Here is a 25,642-nt window from a genome sequence, read left to right on the forward strand (position 1 = left end):
CAAGTCTGGTCTTATCAAGGTTGCTTCTCCTACTTCAGTCCAACAGATTGGTGATCGACAAGGTCGTCCATAAAGTGCTTCATACGGTGCCATTCCAATATTGGCTTGGAAACTATTGTTGTAAGCGAACTCAACGAGAGGTAGGTGTTTCTCCCAACTTCCCTTAAAATCCATAACGCAAGCTCGAAGAATATCCTCTAAGGTTTGTATCGTCCTTTCAGACTGCCTATCTGTTTGTGGGTGAAATGCCGTGCTAAAGCATAAGTTTGTTCCCATCGCTTTCTGCAAACTCTGCCAAAATTGTGAAGTGAATCGAGGATCACGGTCAGACACGATGTTAACAGGTACTCCGTGTAATCTGATCACTTCTTTAACGAACAATCTACTAAGCGAATCTAATGTATCTGACGACCCGACCGGTAAGAATCAGACAGTCTTAGTTAGTCGATCCACCACTACCCACACGCCGTCATGTCCCTATGGTGACCGAGGCAAACCCGTTACGAAATCCAAGGTTATGTGTTCCCATTTCCACTCCGGGATTGGTAAAGGTTGAAGTGTTCCTGCCGGTCTTTGATATTCAGCCTTTATTTGTTGACATATCAAGCACTGCGATACAAACTTTGCTACATCCTTTTTCATTCCACCCCACCAATATTGGCATTTTAAGTCTTGGTATATCTTAGTACCTCCCGGATGTATTGCGAATACTGAATGGTGGAATTCTTTGAGTATCTTTTCCCTTAGTGAGTTGTCGCTTGGCACGAACATTCGACCTTGATATTTCAAACTCCCATCAATGTGAATTTCCCAACCAGGCATGGTTTCATTAGATTCCATTCGTACCTTGATGAATGCTACCTTCTGATCGTACCTTTGTGATTCTAATATCTCGCTCAAAATTTTAGGTGTAACAATCTGAGCTCCAAGGTAAGCCTTTTCATCTTGAACTTTCATTTGTATCCCAAATTCATTGAGCATTCCAACCATACTCCATTCCCTACTAGCAACAATCCCTCTATTCTTATGACTTAGCACATCTGTCACCACGTTAGCCTTGCTGGGATGATAGGAAAGGATAAATTGGTAATCCTCGAGATACTCCATCCAGCGTTTCTGACGCATGTTCAGGTCTTTTTGGGTGAACAGATACTTCAAACTTTTGTGATCAGTGAATATCTCAAACTTTTCACCATACAAGTACTGTCTCCAAATTTTGAGTGCATGAACTATGGTTACTAACTCCAAGTCATGGGTGGGATAATTCTTCTCATGGTTCTTCAATTGCCTTGATCCATATGCCACCTCCTTGCCATTTTGCATCAATACGCACTCCAAACCTTCTTTGGAAGCATCACAATATACATTGTACGTAACGTCACATTCTAGTGCCATGAGAATAGGGGCACTCGTCAATCTTTTCTTGAGTTCTTGGAATGAATTTTCATAAGACTCGTTCCATTAAAACTTAACCCCCTTTTGAGTCAAATGTGTCATTGGTTTGGCCAATTTTTAGAAGTCTTGAATGAATCTTCAATAGTAACCGGCCAATCCTAAGAAACTACGAATCTCAATGTGTTCTTAGGTTGCTTTCATTTTTGTTACTGCATCTACTTTAGTTGGGTCCATTGATATTCTATTCTCGGAGAAGACATGACCTAGGAATTTCACCTATTTTAGCCAAAACTCACACTTACTGGCCTTGGCATACAATTGATTCTCTCTTAAAACTTACAGTACAATCCTTAAGTGTTTCTCATCCTCCTCTTCGGCATGCGAATAAATTAATATGTCATCAATAAATGCTACCACAAACTGGTCCATGTATGGTGTGAATATTTTGTTCATTACGCTCATGAACACGCCTGGTGCATTAGTTAGGCCAAATTGCATCACTACGAACTCATAGTGGCTATAACGGGTTCGAAACGCAATCTTAAGAATATCTTCTTCTTGAATACGCAATTGGTGATACTCAGACCTAAGGTCTATCTTTAAGAAATTCTTTACCCCTCTAAGCTGATCAAAAAGGTCATCAATCCTAGGTAGTGGATATTGATTCTTAATGGTGACTCTATTGAGTTATCGATAATCAATGCACAGCCTAAGTGTGACATCTTTCTTTTTAGCAAATAAGGTTGGTGCTCCCCACGGGGACGTGCTTGGCCTTATAAATTCCTTGTCCAATAATTTTTGCAGCTGTGTCTTTAGCTCTCTCAATTCAGCTAGTGCCATATGATGTGGTGCCATTGAGATCAATGATGTACTAAGTTGTAATTCAATAGTAAAGTCTACTTTTTGCTTTGGGGATAGTCCTGGTAACGCCTCTAGGAATACATCAACTTACTTGCACACTACACGAGGTAGCCCTAGTTCCATACGATCCTTGTCTTCTAGAACTAAGCTAGCTAGCCACCCAGCTAGGTGATTGGGCCACTTTGACTTTCCAAGTGTCAGTGATAGGGAATCTCATATATCCCCCTTAAATTGGAATCGTGTTCCGTCATGAAAGTAAGCAGTCATCGTCTTTCGATAGTAATTAATGGTGGCTCTATGGGCTAATAACCAGTCCATTCCTAGGATAATGTTAAAGTCTGACATTTCCAAGACTCGTAGGTCGCAAATTAAACGCAAACTGGAGACCCCTAGTTCACATGATTTGCATACGAGATCTACTCGAGTTTGACCTCCTAACGGTGAAGATACACGCATAGGTGTTTCTAATCGTTCAAGCTCTAATCTCAAGATTCACACAGTTGTAGTAGAGAAGAAAGAGTATGCCGTGGCTACGACAATAGCATAATTAGCATAAGAATTCAAATGGAATTTGAATAGACGGTACAGTCGGATGGCATGATGGTTTTGAACTTTTAATAGGGTTAAGATTATGGAGCTGGTGACCAAACTAGATATTTGAATTGAAATTGCATTTGGCCATACACATTTCAAACCAAATACCTAAGATTCTTCACCTTGTAAGGATTAAAAGAGTACAACTAGTTTTCAAGAGAATAACATACAAGATACAATAATCAAGGCTCCAAATTTGCCAATTGATCATCTTAACGCAATACTTTTCCGAATTGGAAAGGTTCAATCAAGACACAAAAGTGATGATTTTGCATTCGACAAATTTGGTGTCAAACTAGAGGTACAGTTAGGATCAAACAAAGGTAGTTACTATGATTAGCATAAAGCTCGCATAAACTATGAGTCACATAACTCTGTTCCTTCAAACACATGACACTACTCCTCAATTGAGGTTAAACCTCTTCCCGCCGTCCCTAGGTATTCTAACCTAGAGCTCTGATACCATGTTGTGACACCCCAAAATTTGAGGACATCATAATAGGGTTTAAAACTTAAAATCAATTTTCTTAATTAAGAATCCTCATCAATGTTGCCACCAAATTTACTATCATCCATTAATTAACAACACGGAAACTAAAATTTCTTAAATTACAGCTCCAATCAAACTTCAAACTTTGTCTTAGTACACAAATATAAAAAGAAACTAGAGAAAACTAGAAAACTCAGAAAAATGGTTCATGGAACTTTGGCACGCTTCAAGCTAATCAGGGCTGAATGTTGCCTTCCAACACCTCGGTGTTTCCTTCGGTTTCTTCGGTACTTGGCATGAAACGCCAAGGCAATGGGAATGCCAATGAGCAACGAGCTCAATAAGATACTACAACCCAAAATACCTACCCCGATAATAATACTCATAATTAATGAATAATGCGTAGTAATAGAATAACAGGTAGCATTTAATAAGCATAACAGGAATGCCATCAGTTGAAATAATAACAATAGCTAATAAATAAAAAATGACAAACAGAAGCAGTATTTCATCATAAGGAAAATGCCCACTTTTCTTTTTAAATTCTCATAGATTTAGTTTATCGGATAAGTTTAAGTAACTCCCCGCAGAGCACTATTTCCACTCAACCGCTAAGCAATGGCCACGGGCAATTCTGACTCCCCCTTGGTCAAATATTCAAATGTTACTTGCTGTAACTACCAATGATGCCCACGCACCAGGGTTATGTACCCGAGTCGTGACATCACGGTCTGCCCTAAGAGAACGGTCTATGTTGTGACACCCGCACCACCAACCTTATATCTCCTACACCGGTAAGAGCCGAAATACCTTATTGTGCCATGTTAGGGTTCACAACTCACTTACGCAAGATTCTAAACCAGGCTCACCCCATCACTTGTAAACTTTAATGCATCTATTCAATTTCGTGTTTCTTTACTTCGTCAAATTCACATTTTGTTGCATGTGTGAGTTTTAGTTTGAAAACCACAGTGACATAATGTTTATATAGCACAACACAATCATATATGGTAACCAAAATAAATGTGATAGAATGTTTTAGGAATCATCACAAAATTTCTTAAGAATTCACACACTTCTTCCTTCAACATTGTATGGTTAGACAAAAAAAAAAAAAAAAAATGAAACCCATACCAAACGAAGTTCAACCATTATAATATTTTAACTAGTGCTAGTTCATCAGGTTAGGAAAATATTTCGAGAAGAATACCAGGGCTAAAAACGATTTTAAAATGGAGAAATAAAATTTGAACAAAAACTGATTTTTCTAGGATAGTGAATTACAGTAACTTCCAACACAGGTGATCTGTGTTTGAAAAATAAAAAGGGGCCTCAAACGGTGTCAAAAAGAGGTATGGTCAAAACGGAATTCTAGATATTTGAGTTTAGAACATTTTTTCAGAAGAGTCTGAAGACTGAAAACCAACGTAAGATGGTCAAATAATTTTTATAAGAAAACTGGACAGATTCTGTCACATTTTGGAAAAATTGGCGTTTCTCTCTCAATGCTTAATAAAAAATTATGAAACCAGCAGCATTTGAAAGGTAACTTAAAAATCTAACTTTCCAATTTGAATCACTTGAAAATTCATTCTGTAGAATAAACGGTGACCTAGTAAAGTCAGCATTGCTGTTGCCTCCAGACAGCAATAAAGTTAAAAACATGTTTTGACCACGAAACGTTGTCGAATAATTTTTCTTTCGATATTCTAGACCATGAGAACATGGTAAACAAACTCCAGTAATTTCAATTTTTTTTTTGAAAGTGTTCTCATGAGTTTGTTTGAGTTTATTCAAAACGGATTAAAAATCTATTTTTGCTGGAAATTCAGTATTTTGTGAAAATCACACTTTGTATTCGCCATGAATCACATGCAAGACTATAAAAATTGTTTCGTGCTATTATTCCCATTTGAAACTCTAATCCTTCATATTACTTTCATTAGTGATAATAGAAAATAATATTTATGAAGAGTAAACACAAATTCATAAGCATGCAAGATTAATTCAACAATGGAGAATATTTGAACACATGAGGAGCAAAATTTGTAGCTAAACCATCTAATCCATACTTATAAGAAGGATAGAAATCATATAATCATAAGATCATCATCCTATCAACATGCATTGAGTTATTGTATATTAACCATGCATACTCTTGCATATATATATATATATATATATTGATGTATAGATTTAGTAAAAAAAAATATGTAAGGAAGGATAGAGGTTGAGTATTCTTACCTCAAGAGCTCCTTACAAACTATTCTCAAAAATTTGTTTTGAATTGGTAACCACCAAGGACCCTCTCATCTTCCTCTCATTTTATTTTCTTTTCTTTTTTACTCTTTCTCTCGTGTTTTTTTTCCTTTGCTCAGCCATATATCTCTAAGGTGGCTAAAGATGGGTTCCTTATATAGGAGTTTTTTTTTGACCGGCTTATATAGGAGTTTGGAGGCCTTTTTTTTTTTCTTTTTTTCTTTTTATTTTATTTTTTAATTCTTATTCCTCTTGACTTGGGAATATTACCTACAATGTATAGGTTAGAGTGTAAAGGTATGCATAGGCTTAGAGTGTTAAGGCATGCTTGTCCACCTCTGATGAGGTTGTGTGTGTTGCTGGAGAAGCATACTCTTACATATGCATGCATAACAAAGCCCATGGAAAGACCTTGGGAAGATGCCAGCCATTCTCTCAATTTCCTCTCTTTTTTTTTTTTGTATATATATGATTTTGAGTGACTTTAATATTATAATATTATTTTATGTAACTGAAAGACATGAGGTTGAACCAATTAATCTTCATGGGTAAATTTTCTTGTACACAAGTTATTAATGCAAAACTTTATACAAAACAATTATACAGAATAATATATATTAAGAATTAGATTTTTGTAATCATAAAAGTGATGAGAATGACAATGACGATAACAACAATAATAATAATACTATGAAGATAAAAATTGCACTAATTAAAAAATTAAAAGTTAATTATAGAATTTCGTAACAAAATGTTGTTATGGAATTGGAATATGGATTGTTGATTACAAAATTTAAGTAGCTAAATTGTAGACGTCCCCGAACGCCCCGGGAGGGTTAGTCCCGTTCTGTTCATTTGGGGTCACTACAGCTCGGACTCTTAAATGTCACGGTTCCTAATCTGAACCAAAGAGTCCAAATCCGGCAAATCGTTTTGAGAAACTGATTTTTTGAAAAAGTAGTGCCAAATATGGACTGCTTTGCCAGATACAGAGTCGCCACCTAAATATTTTATTTTGGAAAATTTAGGAAACCCTGACTCGGTGCCAAAAGGCCACGTGTCCGTCATCACCAAAGTTGCCTCGGCTCGGGAACTTGGGTACGATTGGGGAAGGTCACTTCGTGAGCACCCCCGCTCGCCCGGTCATAGACCGGCCTCTACTAACCATGATATCTAGTTTTGAAAACTTTGTGTGTCCTTAATCCGGTTATTAGCCTAGGTTACTATGTGATGCTCACAGCATATAAGTATAGACCGGGTCGCCCGAATTGGAACAAGACATTTCATGTTTGTTTTTGAAAATGGTTTGCTACCCGCAGGTAGGCTTGAAACATTTGATAATTTATTCCAATTCAGATAACCCAACTTTCACCCACAGGCATTCAGGCAGTTATATCATATAAGCACATAGCATCATGGTAAGCATGCTATTCATGGCAGCACTCACACGCGTGCAAGGATGCTAAAGCATAAAACTTACCGGGTACTCCAAGCCAAAATAGGAATTCATTAGAAATCATGCATGATCCTAATTATACAGAAATGCCTAATGCAACACATACAAAGTGCAATTATAGCAGGCTCGGCTATTCTAAGATGGTATATGAAATGCTACAACTATCATGTATTCAATTTTGAAATTGAAAATACAATGCAGTTAGTGTGATGCGCCGAGCCCGGTGCATGCAATACAGATGAATGAATGCAAACATGCTGTCATACTGTATGCTAATTTAAATATGCCCTAATCTAACCATCATAAGCTGGTAAATAAAAGGGAAGAAAGACGTGGGATTGGAAGACATACATCACACTCACGCACACTTATTACAATTATGCCCTCGCAGAGAGGGTCCGAATAAATAATACAGTCCAAATATTACAGTCCCGAATAAAAGAATATTACAGTCCAAAATATTACAGAATCCTAATTAATTAACAAATTAACTAAGAAAACAAGTAAAACTGGCGTGCAAGCCAGGGACTGCCTTGCTTCTGATGGATGATGCATGTCCGGATTGTCTTGCGCGGAAATCCACCGGAATGCCCCAATTAGCCTCTGTTTACACCTGTTCTTGAAATGCATACCAAGCCCCAAAAGGTTGCTGATTCTTTATTTTGCTGCAACAGAGAGCAGGAAAGGGGCATGGCAATGTATTTGCACAGATATATGCATGTCTCGATCCTCGTGCCACCAATCACGCATACCGAGGCATGATGGCCGAGGAGTCGAAATGCACAACTCAATATAGGATGAATGCACATGAAACTACAGCTAAAACCTAACTCCATCATGGATAATCCGGAGTGTCGGTGACTGGGGAATTGAGACACATTCCGTCACTCGGAGTACGAAATGTACCTCGTTTCCCGTGCCCGGGCTAACTCCTATTCCAGACACGATGCAATATGCATGATATGCATGAAATGCAACTAAGATACAATCCTAACATACACAATGCTATGAAAATGATATGCCTCGAAATGCGTGCACACGGGCACGCAAACCGAGGCGACGGTATATGCAATGCAAGTGTCTAAAATGGCATAAAAAAGGTAACGTGGACTTACACTAACATGAGAGAGCCTCAGCCACACTCACATAAGAAGTTGGTTGATGAAAATGAAGTGCCTCTAAATGCGTGCACACGGGCACGCAAACCGAGGCGATAGAAAAATGCGATGTAATGACATGAAAACATGATATGGGCTTATACCATCATGAGTGAGCCTCAGCTACACTCACATAGGAGGCCGGCGAATAAAAATGAAGTGCCTCGAAATGCGTGCACACGGGCACGCAAACCGAGGCGATGGTAGAATGCGATGTAATGACATGAAAACATGATATGGGCTTATACCATCATGAGTGAGCCTCAGCTACACTCACATAGGATGCCGGCGGATAAAAATGAAGTGCCTCGAAATGCGTGCACACGGGCACGCAAACCGAGGCGATGGCAGAATGCGATGTAATGACATGAAAACATGATATGGGCTTATACCATCATGAGTGAGCCTCAGCCACACTCACATAGGATGCCGGTGAATGAAAATGAGGTGCCTCGAAATGCGTGCACACGGGCACGCAAACCGAGGCGATGGCAAAATGCGATGGAATGACATGAAAACGTGATATGGGCTTATACCAACATGAGTGAGCCTCAGCCACACTCACATAGGATGCCGGTGGATAAAAATGAAGTGCCTCGAAATGCGTGCACACGGGCACGCAAACCGAGGCGATGGCAGAATGCGATGTAATGACATGAAAACATGATATGGGCTTATACCAACATGAGTGAGCCTCAGCCACACTCACATAGGATGCCGGTGAATGAAAATGAGGTGCCTTGAAATGCGTGCACACGGGCACGCAAACCGAGGCCATGGAAGAATGCGATGGAATGACATGAAAACATGATATGGGCTTATACCAACATGAGTGAGCCTCAGCCACACTCACATAGGATGCCGGTGAATGAAAATGAGGTGCCTCGAAATGCGTGCACACGGGCACGCAAACCGAGGCGATGGCGGAATGCGATGAAATGATATGAAAATGGCACGCAATCATTCTAATGGAATTTCAGCACTAAAATATGGGGGAAAACAGTCCCGAAATGAGGCGAAATGACATGAAATGCAAGGAATTGTCCCGAAATGCGAATTTAGGCACCTGAGATGGCCTATAGCTATGCCAAACATGCACAATATGGACATGCAATGCAAAGACAGAAGCTAGACAGTCCCAAAAAAGGCACTTTCACAGTTATAAACATGGCCAAACAGCAAGCATAGGTATGGCAAAAATAGCATGCAAGAATAGGGGCCAAAAGAGGGGTAATGAAGCAAGTGATATAAGCAAAATCCAAACTGAAAAATTCCCTTCTACAACACTGAAGAGGGACCAAAAATATGAATATTTACAGTATATGGCAGCCTCAAAATCAGTATACAAACATGATAAAAATGTGATGCAAAATGAGGCTCAAAAGGTGCTATAACATGAGGTATGCAAAATAATCACCAAACAGCCAAAGACCCTTAATAAAACATGTAGAATGGACCAAAATAGGACTATTTCCAGAACTGTAAAATGGCCAAAAACAAAAGCATGGTAGGCTAATTAAACATGCAAGAATGGGGAATAAAAGAGAGATATAACATGAAGTGGCATATGGAGGCCCCAAACCATGAAAGGACCTAAATGAAACATGAAGTATGGACCAAAATAAGCACTTTTTCAGAACTGTAAAATGGCCAAAAACAAAAGTATGATAGGCTGCCATTGCATGCAAGAATGGGGAAGAAAAGAGGAGTATAAAGGTAGGTATAACATGGAAGTCCCAAATGGTGTTGAGCCCTTCTTCAATGTTGAAGAGGGGCTCAAAATAAGCCTAATATCAGTTTACAACATGCTCAAAAACAGATTACTCATGGGCCAAAAATAGCATGCAAAATTATGACATATAAGAGGATCAATGAAGCAAGTGTATCATGGAGGGCTCAAACAGGATTGAGCCCTTAATGAAAAGTGAAGATGAGCTCAAAAGAGGGCCCTTTTCAGTTAGGGCCGGAGCTTGAAACAAAAAGCAAGTGAGGCTTACAAATGGATCAAAAAAATGGGTCAAAGAAGAGAAAGGTTACTCACCCTTGAAGACTAAGACTTTTGTTGCTTCTTGGATCAATTTGCAGCTTCTTTGGCCTTTGAGAAACCTTCCTTGTTGCTGGAAATGAGGTGGTGGTGGTAGAGCTTGGTGGTGTAGAAGAAATGGTGCTTAAGGACTTAAGGTTTTTCAAGGAAATGAGAGGTATAGAAATGGAGTTGTGTATGGAAGCTTGAAGATGAAGTTTTCTAACCTCAACAAAGGATATATCTTGCTTGCTATATAGGCCAAAAAGGGGGTGTAAAGGTGGGGGAAAAGGAGAGTAACTTTCCCCCACAAAATATCCCCCGGATAAAGATCTTTTCTGGGGGATAAAGCCTCACAGCTGTAAAGGGAACAGTGCAAGGAGCTCGGCCGGCCTGGTACTTTTGCTGCAGGTGGCCGGCCGGCCACACCCCCTAGCCGGCCGGCTAGGGGTCAAAAAGGTCAATCAGATTTTCTGGCCGGCCACCAACTGGTGGGGTCCTCCTATCTGTGTACAACACAACCCTGTGGTTAAAAGTCCAAGAAAGTGGGTCCAAGGGGTTCAACATTAGCTCTGAAAGAGGGGGTCAAAAGGGTCAAATTGAATTAATGGCCGGCCATGAACTTTTAGGGTCCTCTCATGTGTGTACATCACAAATATGTGGTTCAAAGTTCAAGAAAAAGGGTCCAAGGGGTTCAACATTAGCCCGGAAGGAGGGGGTCAAAAGGGTCAAGTTGAATTAATGGCCGGCCATGAACTTTTAGGGTCCTCTCATGTGTGTACATCACAAATATGTGGTTCAAAGTTCGAGAAAATGGCCCCAAGGTGTTCAACATTAGCCCGGAAGTGCGAAAAACGGGCGCCGGAGGGCGTCGGAGGATGTATAACTGGTTGCTGCAACAATTGCTGGCCTCCCACCCTTCAGTGACCTCCCCGGTGATAAAACAGAGGTACCTGCCAAAAACGAACGAAAACCGTTGCAAAACGAATGCTCGGAGACCAAAACGCGCAGTTCGGGGTCCCGAAAATGGGCTGTTAAGCACCGAAAGTGGCATTCGGCCACGAAGTGGGCTTCTCAGGCCCCAGTGTCCCTCAAAAGGGAGTAAATAGGAAGTATGCCAAAAATTAGAGCAATAGGAGATGGTTAAGCGGTCCCGAACCGAGGCACACGGCCTGACGGCTCCGAAAACCGGAAACCGGACTTCGAAATGGGAAAAATGGCCTACGGCCACCAAATGTAGCCTACGGACATTGAGAGATGGTCTACGGGACCTCTCCCTCCCCTCAGGAAAAGAAACAGAGAAAACCAAGTCTGGTTCGCAAACCGAGACAAGGCACAGAAGAGGGTTCGGAAGTCCGGAGGCAGGGCTCACGGCCGCGACTCTAAAACTTCTGAACGAGCACATTATGCAACATCACCAAGTGCTCAATCGGTGACGTCTGAGTCTTAAGGTCAGTCAAAAATGGGGTGTCTACATAAATATAATTACCAAAATAATTTAATATGCAAAAATATGGGTTCTCACACCTCCTTATGTTGGGACTGTGCCAGTGAATCATGGTAAAAAGCTAGAGAAGTTCTTAAGAATTGATTTTTGCAAAGGCAAATGAAGATCAAACAAGAAGGTTACTCAAGCTAATATGACCGAAGTGGATAAAATTTTCAATGGTGTAGATGTCATAAATCTTTCTGCAGTTGTTTCCGAGGCAAACCTTGTCAGAAATCCTAAAGAATGGTGGGTGAACACTGGTGCTACTCGCCACATCTATGCCGACAAAAGATGTTCACATCTTATTTAGTAGTGGAAAAAGGTGAACAACTTTTTATGGGCAACTCCTCAACTTCCAAAGTTGAAGGATAATAAAAGATGATTCTAAAGATGATATTTTGAAAGGAACTCACTCTCAACAATGTGCCGCATGTACCAGACATTCGCAAGAACATTGTTTCCAGATTTTTGTTAAGTAAAAATGGGTTTAAGCTAGTTTTTGAAAGGGACAAGTTTGTACTTACCAAAAATGAGATGTATGTAGGAAAATGTTACATGTCTAATGACCTTTTCAAAATGAATGTAATGATTGTTGTACCTTCTGTTATTAATAAAAATACATCTTCTTATTACTTGCTTGAGTCTTCAAATTTATGGCATAGTAGACTTGGACATGTTAATTATGAATCTTTGCGTAGATTAATTAATATGGAATGTTTACCTAAATTTGACATTAATTTAAATCATAAATGAAATTTGTGTTGAGGCAAAATTATCTAAAACTCATTTTCATTCAATTGAAAGAAGTACGGAACCATTTGAATTAATTTATAGTGACATTTGTGATTTTAAATATTTCTCTCTCAAATGCTGGGTTTTTCTCTCAAAGCTTTATTCTCTCTCTAACTCAAACTTGAAACATTTAAGGAGCATCCCCATAGCAAATCAACTAAAAAAAGTTACTTTTCAATCTCATTATAATTCACTGTGGCATCAAAATATTCTCAAGCACAACATGTTGTAAATATCAAAATTTTCTTTTCCTCGTTTTCTTGAGAACCAAACAGAGTTTAAAAAAAGAAGAAGAAGAAAATGAAGAGAGAGAGAGAGAGAGTAGACATACAAGTAGGGGTGAAAACACTAGAGATGCCAAATAGAATGACCTTTTTGACGACGACAGAATGTACAAAGAGCTGTTAAAGCTGATCGTTCTCATTAAAATAAGCTAGCCTTTCGTTTGTAATCAGGTAAGCCATCTAATCTTTTTCGATCCGCTTATTTTTTTATTTTTTTTATCCAACCGAGAGAGAGAGAGGACACATACCTTTAAAAATGAGAAACTCCAGAAATGAGGAACACTGAAGAAAGGAAAAGGCCATCTGAGAGAGAGAGAGAGAGAGAGAGAGAGAAGGTGGTCGGTGGTTGTTGGTCGTCGATGGTAGCTGTCGGTGAGAAAGAGTGTTTGCTAAGATTGGGTTTGGTGTTGTTCGAGAGAGAGGTTGTTTAGGTTTTGGGTTTTGTTTTGACACTTTTGGGCAATTGGGATTTAGCTTGGTACAACTCCATCCACATCATTCGGACTAGTCGGGGGCCATAATTTGTGTGGATGTAACGGGACTCTATTAACATAGGAATATTATTTGACATGTGCATGCACTTAATATACATTGCACAAAGTTTTTACCTATTGTCCAAAGTAGAATTCTTCTTTTCGAGCTCCTCTATAAATCATGTGTATATGTGTGTGTGTGTGTGTGTGTGTGTGTGTGTGTGTGTGTGTGAATATGTACATGAAAATTCTTGCAACATATGGGTTTTGTATTTCCCCATGACTAATATTGTGATGCCCTAAAATCGAGAACATATATGAACATATTAACAAAAATACAGGATTTTTCTAAGGTTACAAGTTTAGGAACCGTCACTAATGAGTCATCAAGTAAGATCCCAAGAAAAATCAAAGGAATCAATATAGCCTCCCTTCAAAGTCTAATCTTCTTAAATAGCAAGGTTATATTTTTGACAGATCTTAACAAGGTATTAACATAAGGTCTAAATAAATTGATGAAAAGATGATGATAAGTTTACAAAAGATATATGTATGTATAAGTAAAATAATAGTTATAAGATCATATCTTAATTATGACAAGAGTTTTAATATTTATAATCCCAAAACATGATCACTAATATCTAATTTTTCTAAGATAGTCATATGTCTTCAAATATTTTTGCTTTGCTGTTGTAACAAGCCCGCGGGGGACCTCGCTACAGCTCGGACTCGACTTTTCGTCAGTCACGGTTCTAAGTCTGAACCAAAGAGTCCAAATCTGGCAAATCGTTTTGAGAAAACAGATTTTTGAAAGAAGTGCCAAACATGGACTGCTTTGCCAGATACAGAGTCGCCACCTAAATATTTTATTTTGGGAAATTTAGGAAACCCTGACTCGGTGCCAAAAGGCCACGTGTCCGTCATCACCAAAGTTGCCTCGGCTCGGGAACTTGGGTACGATTGGGGAAGGTCACTTCGTGAGCACCCCCGCTCGCCCGGTCATAGACCGGCCTCTACTAACCATGATATCAATTTTTGAAAACATTGTGAGTTCTTATTCCGGTTATTAGCCTAGGTTACTATGTGATGCACACAGCATATAAGTATAGACTGAGTTGCCTGAATTGGAACAAAACATTTCATGTTTGTTTATTTGAAAGTGGTTTGATGGTGCTACCCGCAAGTAGGCTAAGACGTGGATTTGCCACCCTCGGGTGGGCTTAGAAAATATGATTTTGCCACTATCTAGTGGGCTTAAAACACACATTTGATGAATTATTCCAACTCAAATAACCCAACCTTCACCCACAGGCATTCAGGCAGTTATATCACATTAGCAATTAGCCTCATGGTAAGTATGCTATTCATGGCAGTAACTCACACGCATGCAAGGATGCTAAAGCATAAAACTCACCGAGTACTCCAAGCCAAAATAGAAACTTTATTAGAAATCATGCATGAATCCTAAGTATACAGAAATGCCTAATGCAACACATGCGGAATGCAACTATAGCAGGCTCGGCTATTCTAAGATGGTACATGAAATGCTACAACTACCATGTATTCAACTTGGAATTGAAAGTACGATGCAGTTAGTATGGTGCGCCGAGCCCGGTGCATGCAATACAGATGAATGAATGCAAACATGCTGTCATACTGTATGCTAATTTAAACATGCCCTAATCTAACCATCATAAGCGGATAAATAAAAGGGAGAAAGACGTGGGGTTGGAAGACATACATCACACTCACCCACACTTATTACAGTTGTGCCCTCACTCGGAAGGTCCGAATAAATATACAGTCCAAATATTACAGTCCCGAATAAAAGAATATTACAGTCCAAAATATTACAAAATCCTAATTAGTTAATGAATTAACTAAGAAAGCAAATAAAACTGGCGTGCAAGCCAGGGACTGCCTCGCTTCTGGCGGATGATGCATGTCCGGGTTGTCTTGCGCGGAAATCCACCGGACTGCCCCAATTAGCCTCTGTTTACACCTATCCTTGAAATGCGCGCCAAGTCCCAAAAAGTTGTTGAATCCTGATTTTGCTGCAACAGAGAGCAGGAAAGGGGCATAGCAATGTATTTGCACAGATGTATGCATGTCTCGATCCTCGTGCCACCAATCACGCATACCGAGGCATGATGGCCGAGGAGTCGAAATGCACAACTCAATATAGGATGAATGCACATGAAACTACAGCTAAAACCTAACTCCATCATGGATAATCCGGAGTGTCGGTGACTGGGGAATTGAGACACATTCCGTCACTCGGAGTACGAAATGTACCTCGTTTCCCGTGCCCGGGCTAACTCCTATTCCGGACATGATGCAATATGCATGATATGCATGAAATGCAACTAAGATATAATCCTAACATACAGAATGCCATGAAAATGAGACGCCTCGAAATGCGTGCACACGGGCACGCGAACCGAGAAAATGATATGTGTCTCGAAATACGTGCATGCGGGCACGCAAACCGAGGCGATGATATGTGTCTCGAAATACGTGCACGCGGGCACGCAAACCGAGGCGATGATATGCGTCTCGAAATACGTGCACGCGGGCACGCAAACAGAGGCGATGATATGCGTCTCGAAATACGTGCACGCGGGCACGCAAACCGAGGCGATGGCAGAAACAATGCGAATGAGGTGCCTCGAAGTGCGTGCGCACGGGCACGCAAACCGAGGCGGTGATAAAATGCGATGAAATGATATGGAAATGACAAATGGGCTTATACCAACATGAGTGAGCCTCAGCCACACTCACATCGGATGCCGGCGGATAAAAACGGAGTGCCTCGAAATGCGTGCACACGGGCACTCAAACCGAGGCGATGCTAAAATGACATGGAAATGACAAATGGGCTTATACCAACATGAGTGAGCCTCAGCCACACTCACATCGGATGCCGTCGGATAAAAAAGGAGTGCCTCGAAATGCGTGCACACGGGCACGCAAACCGAGGCGATGCCGAAATGCAATGCAACATGGCAAAAATGATATGCAAGCATACTAACAGAATTTCAGCACTAAAATATGGGGGAAAACAGTCCCGAAATGAAGCGAAATGACATGAAATGCAAGGAAATGCCCCGAAATGCAACATTAGGCACCCGAAATGGCCTATAGCTATGCCAAACATGCACAATATGGACATGCAATGCAAAGACAGAAGCTAGACAGTCCCAAAATATGCACTTTCATAGTTATAAACATGGCCAAACAGCGAGTATAGGTATGGCAAAAATAGCATGCAAGAATAGGGGCCAAAAGAGGGGTAATGAAGCAAGTGGTATAAGCGAAACTCAAACTGAAAAATTTCCTTCTATAACATTGAAGATGAACCAAAAATATGAATATTTACAGTGTATGGCAGACCTCAAATCAGTATACAAACATGCTAAAAATGTGATGCAAAACAAGGCTCAAAAGGTGCTATAACATGAAGTATATAAAATAATCACCAAACAGAAAAAAAGTGTGAATGAAACATGAAGTATAGGCCAAAATAAGACCACTTTAAGTTCGGACCAAGGTCCAAAAACAGAAGCAAAGAGGGCTACTAATTTATGCAAAAATGGAGCCAAACAAGGGATATAACTACAAGTTATACATGGAGACACCAAACAATGTTGAGCCCTTCTCCAATGTTGAAGAGGGGCTCAAAATAAGCCTTATATCAGTTTATAACATGCTCAAAAACAGATTGATCATGGGCCAAAAATAGCATGCAAAATCATGACATACAAGATGATCAATGAAGCAAGTATATTATGGAGGGCTCAAACAGGGTTGAGCCCTTAATGAGAAGTGAAGATGAGCTCAAAATATGGCCCTTTTCAGTTAGGGTCGGAGCTTGAAACCAAAAAGAAGTGGGGCTTAGAAATAGATCAAGGAAAAGGGTCAAAAGGATCAAAGTGTAACTTACCCTTGAAGATCCAAGCTTTTGTTGCTTCTTGGGTTGATTTGCAGCTTCTTTAGCCTTCAATAATCTTTCCTTGTTGCTGGAAATGAGATGGTGGTGGTAGTGCTTGGTGGTGTAGAAGGAATGATGGTTAGGGAGTTAGGGTTTTTTTGAAGAATTGAGGAGGAAGAAGATGGAGTTGGCTATGGAAGCTTGAAGAGTAAATTTTCTAACCCTTGTAGAGGAGGCCACCAGCTGGTTATAAGGATCAAAAAGGGGGTGTAAAGGTGGGTGAGAAGGAGAGGAAAGCTCCCCCACAAAATATCCCCCGGATTGGGATATTTTCTGGGGGAAACAGCTGCACAGCTGTAAAGTAGCAATCATGAGGAACATGGCCGGCCAAGTACTTTTTCTGCAGGTGGCCGGCCAGCCACCCCTACTAGCCAGCCAGCTAGGGGTCAAAAGGGTCAAGTTGAATTAATGGCCGGCCACCACTTTTTAGTGGCCTCCCAGGTCTCCTCTTCACAACCCCGTGGTTCGAATTTGGAAATTCTAAAACATGAGAGAGAACAAGCCAATTTTAGGAGGGGTTCAAAAGGGTCAAAAGGAATTAATGGCCGGCCACCACTTTTTAGTGGCCTCCCATGTGTGTACATCACAAATATGTGGTTTGGGTTTGAAGAAAATGGCTCCAAGGTGTTCAACATTAGCCCGGAAGGAGGGGTTCAAAAGGGTCAAATTGAATTAATGGCCGGCCACCACTTTTTAGTGGCCTTCCATGTGCGTACATCACAAATATGTGGTTGAAAGTTGGCAACACTAACCCTAGGGTGTTCAACATTAGCCCGGAAGTGCGAAAAACGGGCGCCGGGAGGCTCCGGAGGAGAGATAACTGGTTGCTGCAACAATTACTAGCCTCCCACCCTTCAGTGACCTTCCTGGTGATAAAACAGAGGTACCTGCCAAAAACGAACGAAAACCGATGCAAAATGAATGTTCGGGGGCCAAAACACGCAGTTCGGGACCCCGAAAACTGCCCGTTAAACACCGAAAGTGGCGTTCGGCCACGAAGTGGGTTTCTCAGACCCCAGTGTCCCTCAAAAGGGAGCAAATAGGAAGTATGCCAAAAATCAGAGCAATAGGAGATGGTTAAGCGGTCCCGAACCGAGGCACACGGCCTGACAGCTCCGAAAACCGGGAACCGGACTCCGAAATGGGAAAAATGGCCTACAGCCACCAAATGTAGCCTACAGACATTGAGAGATGGTCTACAGGACCTCTTCCTTCCCTCAGGAAAAGAAACAGAGAAAACCGAGTCTGGTTCGCAAACCGAGACAAGGCACAGAAAAGGGTTCGGGAGTTCGGAGGCAGGGCTCACGACCGCAACTCCGAAACTTCTGAACAAGCACATTATGCAACATCACCAAGCGCTCAATCGGTGACGTCTGAGTCTTAAGGTCGGTCAAAAATGGGGTGTCTACAGTTGCCCCTCTTTGACAGAACTCGGAAGTCACAAGTGACGGGAGTGAATGTCAAAGCCCAGAGACGACCCATTTTTGACAAGGCCGAAGACTTAGACAAACATACAAGATAAACAGAAATGTGCCCGCAGGCATGCCCGCAGGCAGGGGGGGCAAGATGCAAAATGATATGCGAGAAGATTTTGAAGATTGGACTTATACGCTACGCGAAGCCGGTTTTTGAAAGTTGGACTTATACGCTACACGAAGCCGGTTTTGAAAGTTGGACTTATACGCTACGCGAAGCCGGTTTTGAAAATTGGACTTATACGCTACGCGAAGCCGGTTTTGAAAGTTGGACTTATACGCTACGCGAAGCCGGTTTCGAAAATCGAGGATTCATGCATGCAATGCACTGTAATGTAATAACTAAAATGCAATGTAATAGCTAAGAGGTAAAGGTACCTCACAGGGGCATTGGCAATGACTTACCTCATGCTGCTGGGGATCTTCCGCTTCTTCTTGGCTGAACTGCAGGTACTACTTTTCTCCTTGACCATGGTCGCAGCTTTCCCTATTCTCCAACGGGGTGACAGACTAGGTTGGTTCAGTATCCAGAATTGAGGTGCATACAGATGCTATCTCAATCTATGGGGCTGCCATACAGATTTCAAGCCGAGGATATACCCCTGGGTATTTAAACCAGACTTTAGTCTCGGAAATCCCGAACCTTTGCGTTCTAGGCATAAGCCATTCAAACTCTAGTTTCCACCGTCTCAGTTGGTCTCCTAGGAACTCCCCGCAAACACAGGCAGGTGGCTATACCAGACCACCGAAAGTCGTTCGGGCACGACAAACACCAAAGGAATTGCACCTTCAGAAGATTTAAGGTCTCCCAGACCAGGGGTGCTCAAGACAGTGCGAATAAAGATGCAGGATTTAAGGTCTCCGCAGACCGGAGGATTTAAGGTCTCCTAGACCAGGGGGTGCACAAGACAGTGCGATGCAGAGTGAATGCACAAAACAGTGCTAAACATATGCACAAAATAGTGCGATGCTAAAGGTGTACAAAACAGTACGAGCAAGGTGAATGCACAAAACAGTGCGATACCAATAAGGTGCGCAAGATAGCGCGATACAATGCACTAACAAGTACAGGTGAGATGCGCAAGATAGCGCGATGGAATGCATGCAAAATGCAAGTAAAGTGCACAAAACAGTGCAATGCGCAAGAAAGCGCGAGTGATTTGAAATGCACAGGACAGTGCGATACGCTAAACAGCGCGATTGAAATACACTAAACAGTGCGATTGATTCGAAATGCACTAGACAGTGCGATGCGCTAAACAGCGCGATTGATTTGAAATGCACTAGACAGTGCGATGCGCTAAACAGCGCGATTGATTTGAAATGCACTAGACAGTGCGATTGATTCGAAATGCACTAGACAGTGCGATGCGCTAAACAGCGCGATTGATTTGAAATGCACTAGACAGTGCGATGCGCTAAACAGCGCGATTGAAATGCACAAGACAGTGCGATACGCTAAACAGCGCGATTGATTTTGAAATGCACAAGATAGTGCGATACGCCAAACAGCGCGATTGAAATGCACAAGACAGTGCGATACGCTAAACAGCGCGATTAAAATGCACAAGACAGTGCGATACGCTAAACAGCGCGATTGAAATGCACAAGATAGTGCGATACGGTAAACAGCGCGATTGAAATGCACAAGACAGTGCCATATGAGATACAATCACAAGGTGCACAAGACAGTGCTAGCGAGATACAAAGTGTAAGTGCACAAGATAGTGTGAGTGAATGCATGTTCTATGCAAATGAGGTGCATTTTCTATGCAAGTATGGAAGAGTGCATTTTCTATGCAAATATGGAAGCACATTCTATGCAATATTGAAAGCAAGCATATTCTATGCATGAAACAAGCAAAGCATATTCTATGCAGAATCGAAAGCAAGCATATTCTATGCATGAATCATAACGATGTGTGGCACGCATGCCACAGAAGTGTATATGAAAGTGCACATTCTATGTAGTAGAGGAGCATCAAATATGTACTCTGGTGCCTCTGATTTACCTCTTAGAGGACTTTGCGACACATTCAGCTCAAAAAGGACACACCCTGTTCATATTGGCGAGAGATAACATCTGCTGCTGCTGCTTTAATTGCCGTTTTGGCTTGAAGCATGCTTAAGCTTGGAGTAGAGGCATGCTCATTCTTCAGTGCACTGGCAAGGCCTGAAAAGGTACATCCGGAGCACAATCACGGAGTTTGAAGAAGGTGAAACACATTCAGATGCTTCGGTTTTCCCTCTTTTCTTTTGCTTTGTAGTCTGGAACCCATATAGCTTCAAATAGGTCCTTGTTTTGCTGTTCTGACATGACCTGGGCTGAACCCTGCGGTTTTACGAAAGAATGAATCTTGTTTTGCACAGATGTGGAGAACGGCACGGCACTCGGAGCGCAAAACGATTTTATTTTGAAATTGATAAATGAGCTCTTGGCCGGGTATCGAGCCTACGACTGAACACAGCAAGACAACTCAACACGGAAATAAAAGGCACACAACCTAGACACATCGGGTAACACTCGAAACGACTCAAAACAAGAATCGAGATAAAACAAAAAGACACGACACTCAAATGTGCACAGGGAGCCTGTTTCACCGGGTAGTGTTTCCCACCCTTTCTTATTTATGGTTCTCACATCACTCGGCCCTCAAGCTCTGTTTTTTCTGAAAAAGCCCCTTTCTCACTTTTTCTCTCATCGTACATCTCTCTATTCTTCAATCTCTCGTTTTTCATCCCTCCCCTGGGTTGTTGATGGATGAACGGGAAGTTGCGGGCTCACGCCCAACATAATCAGCTCGCGGCTATTTCCTCCGATGACATCTGTCGATGCGCCGGATGAGGGAATGGAGCATCTTGATCCATTCCAATTCGTGCTTCGCACTTGGCTTGATACCTCGCTGCTTGGAGGATGAGAGAGCTTTCAGCCCTTTGTTGTTAACTTCGGTCATCCCCCTTTTTTTTAGCGAGTAGAGTGGCCTTTCTGGCAAGTATGTTGGCAATGGGGAAAAGACAGGAAGCCTGACTCAACTGTGCCCGTAGTTCATCATTTTGACCATTTTTTAGTTTTAGTTTTCTCCTAAAAAAAAAATTTTGACCAAAATGAGAGTTAGATTAACATACTTGTTCAATTTTCTGATTTAAAATCATGCAAGTTAGGCAGTGAGTACTGAGAGTTTTCCTTTTTTGGGTCCAAGAAATGGTCCAGTTTTGAAAATGGAATACTTTTCGAGAAGATTAGTCAACCTCAATAAAAATTCTCAAAAACTATTTTTGTAAACGACCACTGCTCAACGAGCATGGGACCTACTCTTGAGATGCGCAACCTCGGATCCATGGCAGAGGAGAATTGCCCCCTTGTCTGAAGGTCACTGCACGGTAACGGAATGTTGCCCCTTGTTTGAAATGGCACCGCGGCGTTCTGAATGGCAACGGAAAGTTGCCCCTTGTTTGAAATGGCACCGCGGCGTTCTGAATGGCAACGGAAAGTTGCCCCTTGTTTGGATAGCACCGCAGCGCATTGAATGGCAACGGAAAGTTGCCCTTTGTTTGAATGACACCGCGGTGCATTGAATGGCAACGGAAAGTTGCCCCTTGTCTGAATGGCACCGTAGTGTATTGTAGTCAGTCCTCAGAGCGACGAACGCAACCAGACTCTCAGATATAGAGAAGGCAAAGATTATCAGAACCATTACATGGACATGATTGAGTTTGAAGTGTTTTACGGCTGGACTTCAGAATGAAGTTGCCTACGTATCCCAAAGATGGGAATCAAGCCTCACGTAGTTCGGGGTTAAGGTACACTCGGGTATTTAACCTCTCCTTTTTATGCTCTAACTTTTGCCAAGGCGCCTGTTGCAGGTTTTCGACCTTGCGAGCTTTGTTTTTCTTTTCTTTTCAATTCTTTTCTTTTTTGGTTTTCTTTTTTGATTTTTTCGTTCTTTTCATTGCATCTTTCTTTTTTGTTCTCTTTTTTTCTTTTTGCATTTTTTTGCTTCTTCTTTCTTTGTATTTTTTCTCTTGCTCTAACTTTTGCCTGGGTCGCCCTTCCGGGTTTTCGGCCCAGCGAGCCTCTCAAGGGTAAAAGTGTAGCTTTGTCCATGTCAAATGGTTTTGAGATCCCGAAGTCATCTGAATCCAGGAGAATGGCTGTTGTTCTAGCTTCGCAAGCTTCTTTTGATGACATCGGATCTTCTTGATCTGGCTTTCTTGCCTCTTGTTTGAGGGCTGCTTTGAATCCGGCCACACAGGCCTCACATTGCAGTTGTCCGTTGAACGTTCTGAATGGGCCCAAGGTTTGAAAGCAAGGACTCGAGTCTCGAGGCTGAGAGCGATCCTAAGCTGTACAATCTCAAAAGCGATTCCATACAAGTCTTCGCAGGACCGCGCAAAATATTTTGTTTTTGAAAATTTTTAAGAAAGCGACAAATCGTTCGCGCTGAAGATAGTGTAGAACCAATCTGGATCAAGCCAGGATCCTTCTCAGTATTCACGCTAACAAGCATGATCTCAATCATTAAGGGCTTAGCATGCCTCTCTTTCTCTCAAATGATCAAAGTTTTGCAAATCCCGAGGAATTCCTTCCTCTTCGTTTTCACCACAGTGTTCGAAAAGTTTTGAAAAACTTAGGTCAATGCAATGATTTCGGGGTGCAGAAGAGTAGGCGAAAAGTACTGCTGTTTCATTCAAACTTTCTAGCACAACTGGCACATGGCAGAAGCAAATATGAGAGTGTGGAAATCACTGCTGTTTCATTCAAAATCTGTTGGTACAACTGGCTCCCTGGCAGAAACAGACCCAAAACAAAACGAAAAGACAAACACAAAACAAAATGATGATGCCCGAGGTAACACCCCCCGGGACCACCTGACTCCTATACAACAGGACTGACTCGATACAACAAGACAGACCCGAAACAAAAAGAGACTGACTCAAAACAAAAAGACAGACTCAAAACAAAACAACAAGACTGACCCAATACCCGAGTCAGAAACTGGCATTCGCAAATGCTCAAAACAGTGCATGCCCTTCCCACATCTGAAGTAAATCGAGTGCTGCCCGCAGGTGGTTCATCCCTCCAGTCACATCACATTATCCCCCAAGTTCACTGATCAAGCGCCGATAGACTTTGTAGGGCCTGGTGCGGGGATGACCCTATTGTCGATCAGATCTTGTATTTCGTGGCGGAGACGAAAGCACATGTTGGTGTCATGGCCAGCTTGCTAATGGAAGGCACAGTAGTCGACTGGGTTGTGCGAGAGAGGGAGGTTCTTTGGTAATGGCTGCGGCTCCAGGGGCTTCAAATCCCCCTCTCTAATCAAGATCCTAAAGGCCGCTGATAGAGACATGTATAGTGGTGCGAACACCCTCTGGCCTCGAGGTGGGTATTTTGAGGTTTGTGGATTTTTACTGGACGCACCAGCAAAGGGATTGGCAGGTGCTGGCCTGGTTTTCCGATCTCTTCTGAGTAGAGGATTAGAGATAGCAGGATCGTCTCTGGTATGACAGTCCTTCTCCCGATGTTCCCTTTGATTCAGACCGCCCCCAACTTGAACAGCGAAAGTGTCATCCACAGCTTTTGCAACAACTGCGAGGACTTGCTCTTTGTTCAGTCCCTCGGCTTTCAAAGCCTCAACAGCCAACAGAAGATGTTCATTGGGCTCCATGTCCGCCGCTATCTTGTTCCTCCCACTCACCTCTATTCCTCCAAGGGATTGGCTTTCCTCAAATGCAGCCCGTCCCAACATCGGGGAGTCTCTTGACATGAAGTTCTCGGTATGTGGTGTGGTCGATGATGGAGCCAATGTCCCGGAGGCCAGATCCGTCACGATTTTTTGAAGATCTTTAATCATTCCCATCAACTCAGAAGTAGTGGGTTCACGGGTTTGAGATGGTTGAGGTTCGGGTGTACCCATCATGCATAAGTCCATGCTTTCTGGGATAAACACCTCAGGCTTGGGTAGATGGGCCGGGGTGATGTATATGCTGGGGTCAAAGGTGGATGGCAGTATGTGGATGTGATTGAGGTAGGCAGGAGATGTTTGGTCATTGGGGTCCGAAGGTGGAGCTATCGTCCGGTTGTCGATGAGATTTTGGATCTCATGACGAAGGCGGTAGCAACGGTCGGTGCCATGACCGCGCTGCTGATGGTACACACAGTACTTGGCGGGGTTATGTCTGGCTGGGAGTGGGTTGGGAAGAGGTTGAGGATCGAGGGGTTTGAGATGCCCTTTTTCCATCAAGGCTTTTAGTGTGCTAGTCAAGCTCATATAGAGGGGGGTGAAAGTTCTACCCTGAGTTTGGACTGGGCCAGCTGTTTGTAGGCTCGGTTTGGCAAAAGGGTCGGCTGTGGTGACCGTATTGATTTCGGTGGGTTTGGGAATGCTACTACCAGCGTTGGTACTCCATGAAATTACCTTCCTTGTCAGTTCCCTTGTCCTGGGAATGATCCCGCTGTTGAACGCATTCTCGACTTGAACCCCCAGTTCATGCAAATTTTTGAAAGTGAATAGTGGAACGACTATCAACTTTTGCAACATATCATGCTCGAGGTTTCGGACCATCATCTGCACTTGATCCTTCTCAGAAGGGCGACGATCTGTCATTTGTGCTGCCTTGGCTCTCCACCTTGCAATGAATTCCACAAAAGGCTCTGTTGGGTTCTGGCGGGTTGCTTCAAGCTCTTGGATGGTCATTTCAACTTGGGTATTGTAGGAATACTGATCGACAAAGGCCTCAGCCAGTTCTTCCCAGTTTTGCTTCACTGTATCCTCCAGTTTGGTATACCAAGTAGCTGCTACACCCGACAGGGTTCTTCCATACAGAGAGAGTTTCTGTGGCTTAGTCAGACCCATCGGCTTCAGGACATCCAAAAAAAGTCGGATATGTACCATTGGATCT

Source organism: Camellia sinensis, unplaced genomic scaffold (assembly GCF_055761805.1).
Source record: "Camellia sinensis isolate YWXY unplaced genomic scaffold, ASM5576180v1 Unanchor1, whole genome shotgun sequence".
Taxonomy (NCBI): Eukaryota; Viridiplantae; Streptophyta; class Magnoliopsida; order Ericales; family Theaceae; genus Camellia; species Camellia sinensis.